Genomic DNA, 14,745 nt, shown 5'->3' on the forward strand with positions numbered 1-14,745 from the left:
CGATAACCCCTTACATTTAATCTGTCACTCCTTTTATCAATCTATACTTTTAATGAAACACTAAGTGGTGCATTTTAAAACGACAACAACTCTAACATAAACATGGGCAAGTTCAAGGACAATGCTTTGCACATATGCGTGCACAATCACTTATACACACATGACGCTCTTCCATGTACCATTTTCACGTACCAAATTCTAATGACAATTATTGGTTAAACCAGACCTGTTGTAGAAGATATTTGTTGAAGATGTCATGTTGCAAGATCAAATCCAGAACCATGTGACAGCAAAGCCCTTGAGTAACTAATGTCACTTGATATATCAATCTTGAGGTAGTGAGTTCGATTCCCGGACTGGGCTGTGTGTTGTGTTCTTGAGCAATGCACTTTATTTCACATTGCTCCATTAACTCAGCTGCAGAAATGACTCACAATGTCACAGGTACCAAGCTGTATTGGCCTTTGCCTTTCTCTTGGATAACGTCATTGGCTTGGAAAGGGAAGGTTAGTTTGCATGGGTGACTGCTGGTCTTCCATAAACAACCTTGTCTGGACTTGTGCTTTGGAGGGGAACTTTCTAAGTGCAATCCCATGGTCTTTCATGGCAGAAGAGGGTATTTACCCTATATATATATATATATATATATGTATATTTATTTGTATATATGTATGTACACACATACATATACTTGCACAGGCATACACACATATACACACAGAACATACATATTCAGTTATATTTCACTTGTTTGCTTCATCAAGCCTCTGTGTGTGTGTGTGTGTGTGTATACACACACACACATACACTCACACACACACAAGCACACACAAAATAAGTTAAGTATGCTCCAGAAGTAATCTTCTTAGCTACACAGACAAATAAATAAGGGTACTTTGATGTGCTACTTGGCCTCCTAAAAACAGCAGCCAAATCACATCCATCTGTCTTAAAATAAAAGCAAAACTTATTGGTTAATGTCCACTTAGATATGTGTTGACTAAAAAGCTGCAAGTGTCATTTAATTTTTGTTTAAGTTCCTTGGTGTGAATGAAGGGACAGCACCCATAACCTTGAAAGTTGGTGAGGTTGGTGCCAATAATATTTCTTTCAACTTGGGTGGCAAGGTGGCAGAATTGTTAGCATGCCAAGCAAAATGTCTGAGTTCAAATTCCGTCTAGGTCAAATTTGACTTTTATCTTTCAGGGTCGATAAATTAAGTACCAGATGATGCAATTGACTTTCCTGCTCCCCCAAAATTGCTGGCCTTGTGTCAAAATATGAAACCAATATTTCTTTAATCTGCTGCATGTTGAAATCTGTAGAAAATACATGAGCAACGAGGAGATTCTAGAGTAGTGATTCTCAACCGTGGTCCATATAGCCCTTCGACATCTATATAAGATTTTGTTGTTAAAATTTAGCTTGCTTACCAACCACATGGTTCTGGGTTCATTCCCACTGTGTGGCACCTTGGGCTAGTGTCTTCTACTATAGCCTCGGGTCGACCAAAGCCTTGTGAGTGGATTTGGTAGACGGAAACTGAAAGAAGCACATTGTATATATGTATATATATATATATGTATGTGTGTGTATGTGTTTATGTGTCTGTGTTTGTGCCCCCAGCGTCACTTGACAACTGTTGCTGGTGTGTTTACATCCCTGTAACTTAGCGGTTCAGCAAAAGAGACCGATAGGATAAGCACTAAGCTTGCAAAGAATAAGTCCTGGGCTTGATTTGCTCCACTAAAGGTGGTGCTCCGGCATGGCCGCAATCAAATGACTGAAACAAGTAAAAGAGTAAAAGAGAAAAAGAGAGACAAGAAATTGCTTATGTTTCTACAATACACGGAACACTTTAACCATTTTTATACAATTCCTAATAATATTTAATCATAGAAATATAATAGGAGTTTTTAGATATCAAATGGCTATGAGAGTCCCACCACCCTTGGTAAAATAGGAACCATGGGGCCCAAAACCAAAAAAATGGTTGAGAACAACTGTTCCAGAGGGAAGAAGTCCTGGGGAGAAAGGAATAAGTATTGTGATTAGTGAAAAACCTGAAGTTTTGAAAGCAACAAAGAGAGCAAAAGGTAGAGGGACATCTTGGTTAGGAGTGCCCAAAATGACTGGAACACTATCTTGCTGAATAGATATTTACATTAGGACAGACCTGAGAGTGAACAACAAGATAGCAGGGATGTGTTAAACAGTTAAAAACAAAAGGCCTCAATAAAAGTGATGGGTGCTGCCTATTCAATTGTTTAAATAAATCATTTAAAAAAACATGGTTGCTCTAAGCATTTGAGTTAGCTAAATCTAACCACAAATATAATAAAAAGAAATTAGTGTAACTGAAATAAAATATAATTAGAGAATCACAATAAAACTCGTATTGCCATTACTAAATACTTCAAGTTAAAAGCTAAATGTTGAGATTTTGTTTGGGGGTGACGGTCGCAAATTATAACAAAATCATAAAAAAAATCTGTTAAGTCTGGTGGATTTGCTTAATTCTTTATTCCCCACGATGACTTTAAATCTAATTGTGTACCACACCATCTCTCTTATGTAATTACTACTACTACTGCTGCTGCTGCTGCTGCTACAACAACAACTACTACTACTACTACTACCACTTTGTTATGTGATTAATAAACTTGCAATTCACAATAATTTATTGTAATTGTATTAAATAATAATTTTGTCTTGAATGTTCTAAATAATTGCAACTTGCAACTGGGGGAAAAAAAATTATTATCAGTGCTTGAATATTAGCTTTACATTTTTTGAAAAAAAAAAACAACAACAACAACAATAGCAGCAACAACAACAACAGCAGCACACACACATTCATATTATCTGCAAAATATAGATTATAAATAAAGTTGTTTGTTTTTCCCAGTCATTTCTATATTTTTTTCAAATTTTTTTGCCAAGATAATAAAATTTATAATTAGTTACAATTTATGCAACATTTTAATCTCTTGATCAAAATATTCACAGATACTGAAACAAGTTTTATTCATGTAATTTATTGGCAAAGTTTAGAACTCCTGTGATGACAAGCATTCAAATTCCTAGCATGTCTTTTGTTAAATTAACTTCCTCCCAATTATTCTGTGGTTCAATTTAATTAAATTGTTTGCACTAACACAAGTCATCAAGGTTCCAGACAACAAATTCTAAAGTATATCAGCAACTGTTAGCACAATCAGATTTGTACAAACATAGAAGGTGATCTGAGAGTAAAGACACATCAGGAATTGTTTAATAATTGAAAACATGACAAAACTCAAAGGAGACATGGCATTGTTTCGATTTTATTGTGTGTCTTTAATAAAGAAGGAGTTATTAAGATTTTTTCTTCTTTGATTTTTTTTTTACTTGTTTCAATTATTTGATTCTGGTCATGCTGGGGCACTGCCTTGAGGAATTTTAGTTAACTGAATTGACCCTGGTTCTTATTTCTTTTATTAAGCCTGGTGCTTATTCTATAGGTCTCTTTTGATGAACCACTAAGTTATGGGAACATAAACACACCAACACCAGTTGTCAAGTGGTGGGCGGTGGGAACAAAGACAGGCACAAAGACACACACACATAGCTATATATATATATATAGCTATATATAGCTATATATATGATGGGCTTCTTTCAGTTTCCGTCTACAAAATCCACCCATAAGGCTTTGGTTGGCTCAAGGCTATAGTAGAAAGTAGAAGACACTTGCCCAAGGTGCCACGCAGTGGGACTGAAGCCAGAACAATGTGATTGGGAAGAAAATTTCTTGCCACACAGCTATACCTGTTCCTATTTTTCTTGTTTTTTTTTGTTTTTGCTGTTAGAAAAATGTTGTCTTAAACCAAACACACAGCCAATATCAGCCAAGAGATGACAAAGCAACACAGAGAGGTTTTAACTTTCCTCACATAGCCAGAGCATGAATGGATTCATCTATTAATTGAACACATTTCTCAAATTTGAGGCTTTGTGCTTATAATAGAAATCATTACAAGGTGGTGAGCTAGCAGAAACATCAGCATGCCGGCCAAAATGCTTAGCAGTATTTCGTCTGCCACTACGTTATGAGTTCAAATTCCGCCAAGGTCGACTTTGCCTTTCAACCTTTCAGGGTCAATAAATTAAGTACCAGTTATGCACTGGGGTCGACGTAATCGACTTAATCCCTTTGTCTGCCCTTTTTTGTCTCCTCTGTGTGGCAATAAAGAAATCATAAATCACTACAAGGTGAGCTGGCAGAATCGTTAGCACGCTGGGTGAAATGCTAAGCAGTATTTTGTCTGCCGTTATGTTCTGAGTTCAAATTCCACTGAGGTCAACTTTGCCTTTCATCCTTTGAGAGTCGATAAATTAAATACCAGTTGTGCACTGGGATTGATCTAATTGACTGTCCCCTCCTCCCCCCAAATTTTAGTCCTTGTGCCTTGAGAAGAAAAGACTAGGAATCATTACATGTATGTTATTTAGCAGACAACTTCTGAGTATGAAGGAAACTTCTATCAAGCCAAAACTGCAGTGCAGTTTCAATTCTCATCTGAAGCCATTTCACTTTATTTAGATCATTAATTCTCCCGAAACGGTAAAAATAAACATAATTATCATACAACACAGTACTTCTCTCTCCCACGAAATAATATACAGTCTTTGAGACTCAAATGAAAAGAATGCAAAAAGCGAGCATCTTCGAATAGTTTGTTGTGCTAATTTCCCTGCAAATCACAACTTATTTATGAATTCTTCAGAACTTGTGAAGAAAGTCTGCTGACTTTGAAACTCATTTAGAATTGTAGCCAAATATTTGGTCAAGAACAATACAGATATTTGCAACAGATTTCAAAAGCTCTTCTGCTTCAACAATTGCATTTTTCTATTAGACTTAACAATATTTACTAAAACCTGTTCCTATTGAAGAAAAAATAAAACAAAGGAGAATGAAGAAAAGGACAAAGCATTCATATTGTTAAGCAGTCATTCTGTAGTGTGTATTGAATAAACAAGAATCAAACACACAAGAGAATTAAGCTAAATTTCTCAAGTGATAACTTATCCAGTGTAATCATTTCAAGTATTTGAAATTGCTAATTACTGTAGCTGATCTTATTATTATAATCTTGTCATATATGGCTTTGTAGCAAATAACGACCCATTCCTTCAGCATTTCCACATTTTAGGATCCATGTATTAAAAGAGAACAAAAGAATGGTTTCTATTTGATGTTTAAGTTGATTAAATTGGTTTATCCCAGCTCCCAGCAGCTTTGATTGTTTTCTGCTTGCAGCGATATTGTCTTGAGAGAGAGAGAAAGAGAGAGACAGAAAGAGAGAGAGAGAGAGAGAGTGAGAGAGAGAGAGGGAAGAAAAGGGCGAGAAAGGGAGTAGAAAGAGAAGGAGCGAGAGAGCTGTAGGTGAATTTAGATATTAACTTTGATAGATGTGAGAAAACTTGGTTTGGTACTTGGGAATATCAACTTTGAGTAATACAACCGATAGATGAGAGGTTTAAAATACCTCACAAGCACAAATATACACAAGCACAAACAATGACACAAACACACACAAACCCTAACATAAACACAGACACTCAAACAAATGGAATTACGTACACTGTACTAAAAGATCTAAGAAATAAGAAAGAATGTGTTTATTTGATTCCTTTGTTTTTGTACTATTGATGAGAATTTTTGTGGTTGTGTATACATCATATCTATATACTCTATACTCATTTTTAAGGGGAAATGAACCAATAAACATGACTCTCATCTAGGATTCAGCCCTGAGAATAAATTCAGTAATTGTCCAATACAACGTGTAGAGAATCTAGTTTGAAATATCCCCCACAGACTTATGTATCATTGCTTATTCTCATAGACATTTCTGTTGGAAAGTTTTGTCAGTTTCTTCCTTTCGGTCCAACGAAAAGTGTGTCTGGGTTTTCACATCATTTACATATTGTTGTGTTGTGTTGTGTTTATATAAAAATTGTCCGTACATTATCATGTCTAGACGTTATTGTGTTCATACATTAGTATGTCTAAACAGCATAGAATCTCGACATTACTACTGTGTCCATGTTGATAAATTAGTATGTCTAAACACTATCTAAACATTATTGTCTATACATCAATGTGTGTATACAATATGGATAATGTATCCTTAAGAAAGAACAACTTTCTACATATATATATATATATATATATACGCACATAGATATATACATATAATATATATACATATATAATATGTATACATATATATATATATATATATATATATATATATATATATAATATATATATATATAATATATATATATATATATATATAATATATATATATATATATATATATATATATATATATATACATATAATACATATGCATTATACATATATATATATACATATGTATGTAATAATATACATAATATATAAATATATGCATATATACATACACATATGTACATACCTACGTATATATGTATATACATGCATATATGGGTACAGGACATCAAAAAAACTTTGAACACAATGAGAAACGAAAACATAAACACAAAAACATGGAAACGAACTTTTTTTTGAACAACGACAAAAACAAAAGAGAAACGAGACATACAACATAAAGAATATTCTCTTCTTCAGTTGTCCTTGTTTCAACTACTCCACATTTCGAAGGCAATGTATTACTGTATTTTTATATCACTGTTTGTACACTGTTGGATTTACATAATATGTCTATAAAATAGAGTATTTATTATATTACTGTGTTTATATTTTATTCATATAATTTAATAGCAAAACAAATATCAACCCTTTCGTTACCAACCCAGCTGAAACCGGTTCTGACTCCATCATGCAAATGTCTTCGTTTCCATAAGTTTTAAATTAAAATTTTCCACCAAACCTTAGTCCCAATTTATGTTCCTAACACTAGCATAATGATGACTAAGTTATTTTACTAAATTCTTTGTTATATCTAAAATAATTGAAAGATACACAGAACATCTCAAAACAATTGCAGTAACGAAAGGGTTAATCTGGGTGAGAAAAAGAGCAATACACACACTGACTTGACTTGAACCACATATCTGTCACTTCCCTGCAGACCAAGGTAAGAACTGCACCTCTTAAGTCCTGCTTTTCCCTCTATAAATGTTTTACTTTTTGTTATTTTTAACAGTAAATATTCATCTCCACAAATATCTCATCTGTTCTGCAAGTTTTCAATCACCTAGCATTTGCAGGATAGGTTATTCTATTAATATCTAGCACAGTGAACTATCACATCGATTTGATGTTTGTGCAGAAGTTTCTTTTATTCTTATACTTGTTTCAGTTATCTAAGTGCAGCCATACTGGAGCACCACCTCAAAGGGTTCAGTCAAAGAAATCGACCCCAGGACTTATTTTTTGTAAGCCTAGTACTTATTCCATTGGTTTCTTTTGCCAAACTGCTAAGTTACAGGGATGTAAACACACCAGCATTTATTGTCAAGCATACAAACACAGACGGACAGATATACACATATATGACGGCCCTCTTTCAGTTTCCATCTACCAAATCCACTCACAAGGCTTTGGTCAGCCTGAGACTATAGTTGCAGATACTTGTGCAAGGTGTCATGTAGTGGGACTGAACCTGGGACCATGTGGTTGGAAAGCAAGCTTCTTACCACATAGCCATGCCTGTGCCCGTAGATGTTAATAATTTCTTCATATTTAACCCTTTAGCATTTAAACCAGCCGTATCCAGCCCAAATATTATACATTTTTATGTTCAAACTGGCCAGATCTGACCTCTCACACTTATGCTACAATGTTTTTCTAAAAATAAACAGCCACATCATCATAATATTGATACTTTAACCTTTTTGTTACCGACCCGGCTGAAACCATCTCTGGCTCTGAGTACATATGTCTTGTTTTCATAAGTTTGGAATTAAAATCTTCCACCAAACCTTAGTCACAGTTTATGTTCTTAACACTAGCTGAATGATAACTAAGTTATTTTACTAAATTCTTTGTTATATTTAAAGTAATTGAAAGAAACACAGAGCATCTCAACAGAAATATGGTAACAAAAGGGTTACAAATGATTAATTTAACCCTTTCAATACCAACCCGACTGAAACCAGTTCTAGCTCTGTAGTACAAATGTCTTGTTTTCATAAGTTTTGAATTAAAATCTTCCACCAAACCTTAGTCACAATTTATGGTGCCTAACACTAGCTGAATGATAACTAAGTTATTTTACTATATTCTTTGTTATATTTAAAGTAATTGAAAGAAACACAGTGCATCTCAACAGAAATACGGTAATGAAAGGTTTAAGATAATGCATGATTAATTCAAAATAATGTGAGGGAATAAGCTTTGCATTTGACAGAATGCATTCACAATAATCTGAATGTTAAAGAGATGAGGGGATGCCAATTTTGAAGGAGGATGCTAAAATATATTTGCCAATAAATTTCTGTTATTATCATTCTTAACTGTATATAATTATGACAGATGGTATGTTTCATTTTTCATTTCACAAAACATTATTTACTGATTAATGTCACAAAAGTTTATATATTTTACTGTTTCAATAGATACAATTCCCAGGTTTAGAATAAATACATCACATCTTAGGGTGTTGTAATAAATAATGACAAGTGTTGGGGAGAGGAAAGACATCCAGCGGTAAAAATTCTAGCAGCATGGAAGAAAGGAGTTAAAACAATGAAGATAGTATCACAAATTTGTATTTACACATGTACCTTGTACCTTGTGAGTATGCACAGATTCCCTGTCATTACCATATTCATCTCCCTTTCAGCTATTCTCATCCACCCTCATATAATGCAAGAAAACTATGTATGTTTTCTATAGCAAGGCACCTGTTCTTGTCCTTATATTGTACTTCAGCTTCCATCATCTTGCACAAAGCACTCCCACTTAGTCACGAGGGCTTTTTCTTTTTCTTTCTTTACATTGTCTTACAAGTTACTTGGCAACTTTACTAGTTGCTAGTGTCATGGAAAAAGCATCCAGTACTCACTGTAAGATGATTGGCACTAGGAAGGCATGCCAGTCCTAGAAGCTACACCAGAACTGACATTGGGGCTTGACACAGCCGAGTATGTGTATACATGTATATATGTATGTGTGCGTGTCTGAGATTGTCTTTCAAATCACTTGACAACAGGTGTGAGGTTCCCCATAACTTAGTGGTTCAACAAAAACGACTGACAGAATAAGTGTAGTAACTAAAACAAGTGAAAGATAATTAATAAAGGTAACACAATACAGTGATGGAGGGTGGGGTGAGAGTATATGAAAAATTTAACTCTTTGTCTTAAAGTCCCACACAACACAGTATGGACTTAGACAGCTGCAAACTCAGAGACATTTCTCGAAAAGATCCAATTATATTCTTTAGAAAATTAACAAAATTATGAATTAATTATTTTTTTAAAAAGTAGTTAAAAAAATTATAAATATTGGAAAGTAAAAGAAGTTAAGAAAAATAACTCAAGCAAAAATATAGAAAAATTATTACATAAAACTAAATTTACCTTTTTAAAACAAAGCTAAACAAAAATGAAGTATGGTAGCCTGGGAGCATCTTTCATTACACAAGCATACAATTAGGAATGGAGAGTGTCTTCTATTTGTACATCAACTACTTAGCGCTACAAGATGTGAAAAGGGTGTTTTCCATTTTAAACTTCTGCTGATCAGATAAGCTCGAAGCATCCTTAATGGTTGGTTTAATGCTACTTTTGAGAATTCTTCAGATGAAGGAGATGAAAAAAACAAAAAAATGCAATATGAAAAAAAAGCAAGATGGAAGCATTTATAAGAAAAGGGTGAATTCTCTGTTCAACTTGTTTTAGCATTATACATTGCCATTTTTTTTGTTTTTTTTTCCACTTTTGCAAAATTTTGAAGAATGTTCTCTAATCTGATTTTTAAAATGAAAATATTAACAAAAGTCTATGTTAAAATAGAGAATTTAAAGCAGAACACTCTCAAATATTAACCAGAAGTTCCTCTTGTATTATATTACCAAAAACAAAAACAAAAAAATTTTTTAAATACATTTCACATATACATACATATATTGTATGCACATACATATATATCATCCTCATCATCTTTTAATGTCCATCTTCCATGCCGTTAAGGGTTGGATGGTTTGATAGAAGCTGGCAAACCAGAGGATTGCACCAAGCTCCATTGTCTGTTTTGCCATAGATTTTAGAGCTGGATGCCCTTCCTAACATCACCACCTTTACAGAGGGAACTGAGTGGTTTTTATGTGGCACTGACATCAGTGAGGTCTGTTTTGGCATGATTTTCATACTGGATACCTTTCCTAACACCAACCACTTTACAGAGTGGATTGGGTTCATATTAGACAGTACCAGCACTGGTGAGGCTTGTGTGTGTGTGTGTGTGTATATGTATGTATGTATGTATATATATATTATATATATATATATATATATATATATATATATATATATATATATATATATATATGTATATATATGTATATGTATGTATATATATATAATATATATATATATATATATATACTTCGTTGAAAAGCAGCAGAAATATCACAAAAACTGTTACACAGAGGTTCAGTTTCGTCAGACAGTTTTGTTTAGAATCCACCTTGTTTTGCATTTATGTGCTTACTCACTCTTATATATATGTGTACATGTGTGTATATATATATATATGTGTGTGTGTGTACATGTGTGTATATATATATATATATATATGCACACATGCAGATTTGTATTCTTACTTATAGATATACATTTATTTTATTATCATTAAAACAGCAAAAACATCATAAAAATACCACGAAAAACTGCTACTCAGAGTTTCATGTTCCTGACGAATGTGAAACTCTTAGTAGTAAGCTTTTTGTACTATTTTTGCAGCTTTAATAATGATAAAGTATATTACTCTACCTCTGGTATTAGAGTACTATTTTTTCCCGCCTTGTTTCACATTTAATTGATTACTTTGGTATATATATATATGATGATGATGATGATGATGATGATGATGATGATGATGATGATGATATATATATATATATATATATATATATATATATCATCACAATCAAGGAACGGCCATAATAGGCCATTCACCCACTAGAAATAACAGCCAGAGCTTCAACCGCAAAATAACATTAATTCCGTAAACCAGGAGAAAATTAAAAAACATTTACCCTGTAATTTCTTATACGATGCACCGTTTCATCTACTGTTTAATGGTAAACTAACCTGATTAAATTAAATCAAGCCAATCTTCCATAGGCCCTTAGATTCGTCAGTAAGAAATAGCCAGATCGGAACAGATATTTTCACGAGGCATTTCTGTCCCTGCCTCGGCAATATCTGACCTAAAATTTTCAAATCATCGCACTCGCGCCAAATTTATCGGCAGCAAATAAATATAAGCCGCCGATTCCATTACGGAATTAACCAGAAAATTCATAATTAATCAATATAGGGTGGCAAAAAATTTTGTAGAATTTTTTTGCCACCAGCGGCCTAGTGGGAAAAAATTAAATAGTCATAGACCATTTTTAAGTTCAACATCACAATCAAGGAACGGCCATAATAGGCCATTCACCCACTAGAATGGGTGAATGGCCTATTATGGCCGTTCCTTGATTGTGATGTTGAACTTAAAAATGGTCTATGACTATTTAATTTTTTCCCACTAGGCCACTGGTGGCAAAAAATTCTACAAAAAATATATTGATTAAATATATATATATATATATATATATATATATATAGATACTCTTTACATACTAGCACATATGTATATATCATAATAATGAGCTCATTTTCTACAGTGCTCAGCCGCACTACAAAAGGGAATAGAAAGCAACAATAAGTATATAAAAAAAACCAATGATGGCACTTCATGTGTCTACCTTTTATTTTCTAAGTTATGAATGCTAAATTAGTGGTATCTTGTAGTTATAGTAATCATGGTAAGATAAGATAGAATAAAGCTGCTTCCCAAGTCGTATAAACTCATAGGGTGAATTTCTGGTTCCTGTAGCATATATATTCCCTGATGGATGGGACGCCGGTCATTCGCAGGATCATTTGCTTTTACCAGCTAAGTGAACTTGAGCAGCATGAAAAATGAAGTGTCTTGCTCAAGAATGCAACTCATCTCCCCATCCAGGTATCAAATCTACAAGCTAACAATCAGCCATTCAAGAATTTGGAGCTGGAGATCTCCATTTCCAGTGACTTCGAGGGCCACCTCTCAGTGGTGTCAGGTGTCAACGAAGAGCCCTTGACTACAAGACGACCAAAGTTTTTTTTTTTTTCCAAGGTCTGGGGTCTCCCACCCCTAAACCCTAGACCATCACCTAATCACCCTTACCCGTCTTGTTGCTTAACAACAACAACATCTAACAATCATGTGTTTAACACTCTAACCACAAACTACATGCCTCCACAATCAGGATTGCAATTTAAAATTTTTAGCACTAAGTGTATGCATAGCATGGAGGATAACAGACAAGACAGAAACAGAACTTGAAATGAACAGCCATAAAGGGAAATGGTTGCATATCCATGCCAGGAATAGTATTGGCAAATTTCGAGAAGCATGGAATTTTTAGGAATGTAGTGCTCTGACTGCTAATGACTGACATACGAAGATTATTCCATGCTTTCAATATTTCTGAACATTAAAAAATGCTTTCAAATTGCCATGGGTGCCACACTGTTTTTTTGGGTTTATAAGCAAAACCGACCTCATCTGTGCTGGTGCCATGTAAAAAGCACACAGTCAACTCTGTGGGGTGGTTAGTGTTAGGAAGGGCATCCAGTGGTAAAAACCATGCCAAAACAGATACAGTAACCTGTGGTAGTATTCTGCCCGGCCAGATCCTGCCAAACTGCCCCAACCATGCCAGCATGGAATGTGGATGATGATGATGATGAAGAATGTCCATGAGTAGTATAGTTATTGAATTCAAAAATGCAGCCAAATTCGTTATTTAAAAGATTGTGGATAATCTTCTGAGTTTTGACCAAGTCACTTGCTATATGTTGGAACTTTTGTGTACCGATGCCTAGAGAAGCTATAGGTTTAAAGAATGGTATGAAGAGGGGCCTTGCAAGTCTACCAGATAGATGTAAGAGCATTGTAGAAATTGAAAGAGAGTATATTTTAGAACTTTATCTTCATTTTGAAAAATAAAAGAAGTATGAATAAGCTACATTATTTATGAGATGACCCAATATTTATACATACATACACACACACTCATACATACATATATATTCCTGCAAATATATATACACACTCATACGCATTAGCATGTGTGTACGAGCAGAAACAACTTTTGTTAAATGCTTTTCTGTTAGAGGCAATATAAGAAGATTAATGGCGTTGAAGATAATGAACCTCTAGTAATTCATATTCCTGTAAAACCCCTAAATTTTATGCATCATTATAATTTCTCTCTCCCATCTCCATCTTCACTCTCAACAACAACAACAACAACAATATGTGTATGAGTAGACAAAACGAGCTGGGTTTATTTTTACAATTTTCTTTGGTTTCGTAGTCATTTCTTTTATAAATGAATGTAATATTGTTGCTTAAAGTCCTCGATTAAATCTAGAGTGGAAGGTTTGATCAGGTGTGTGTATGTGTGTGTGAAGACTTCAGTTTACTGAAATGGCTTATCTTGAAAACAAAAACCTACTACATTGCATACCTAGTTTATAGGGAACTTATCTCAACCCTCTTCTTGATGCAATGATGAATATAAATTTACTGCACTCTTTATTATTATCATTATTATTATTTTTGTTTTTGCTTAGTATTTTGATTTGGGTTTATAAAGATTTAGATTGTCTTAGAAATTTATACAGAATCCTGGTGAATTTTCTCAATTTCTTTTTACAATTTTGAGCTATATGTATAAAGAATTTTTATTAAAAAAAAAAGGAAAAAATAGAAAGAAATCTTAAAGAACATTTACAAAAATTTTGACATCACTGTATTTCAATTTCACTGAAGCACTGGAATTAGATGTGGCAAGAACCTAAAAGATACTTAATGGTTCCACACACAAGCAACTTATAGAATCCATTTTCAAATCATGAAAGAATTCCAAAGATGTTAGATACATGTAAAAAAAAAAAAAAAATAACAAAAAACAAAGCAAAACGAAAATGCCGCACCAGTGTTACAGAATTATTGAATAATAATGCAATATTCCATGTTATTATCTTCAGAGTCTTTGACAAATTCACAGTCCAAAGAAACTATCTCTCCCAGTAATATCACCATTAGGTGCACAGGCAAACAATCCATGCAGAACAAATACAAAGATTTACATACTCCAATGCACAGCAACTAATAACCCACAAATATGCTGTTTGTTCTCTCTGCATTTTCTGCAATTCTCTCGACTCCTTGGAACTAAGCAGTTGCATAGCCACATTAACCAAAGTCTGCTTGATACCTACATCTTTTTCTCTACATTCCATCACCATCGTCTTGTTTCAATTGCTAGATCCAATTCTAAACGTGAGCAAATGAGGGAAATGCCTGTCCTGCTAAACATAGCAGCCAAATTCCTCAATTTACACCCTAATGTCCAAAGTAAAGAAAACTTAGTAAGATAATTTATTCTTAGTTAGCTCTAGAAAGATGAGATGAGAGAT

This window comes from Octopus sinensis, linkage group LG15 (assembly GCF_006345805.1).
Source record: "Octopus sinensis linkage group LG15, ASM634580v1, whole genome shotgun sequence".
In the NCBI taxonomy this organism is placed as follows: Eukaryota; Metazoa; Mollusca; class Cephalopoda; order Octopoda; family Octopodidae; genus Octopus; species Octopus sinensis.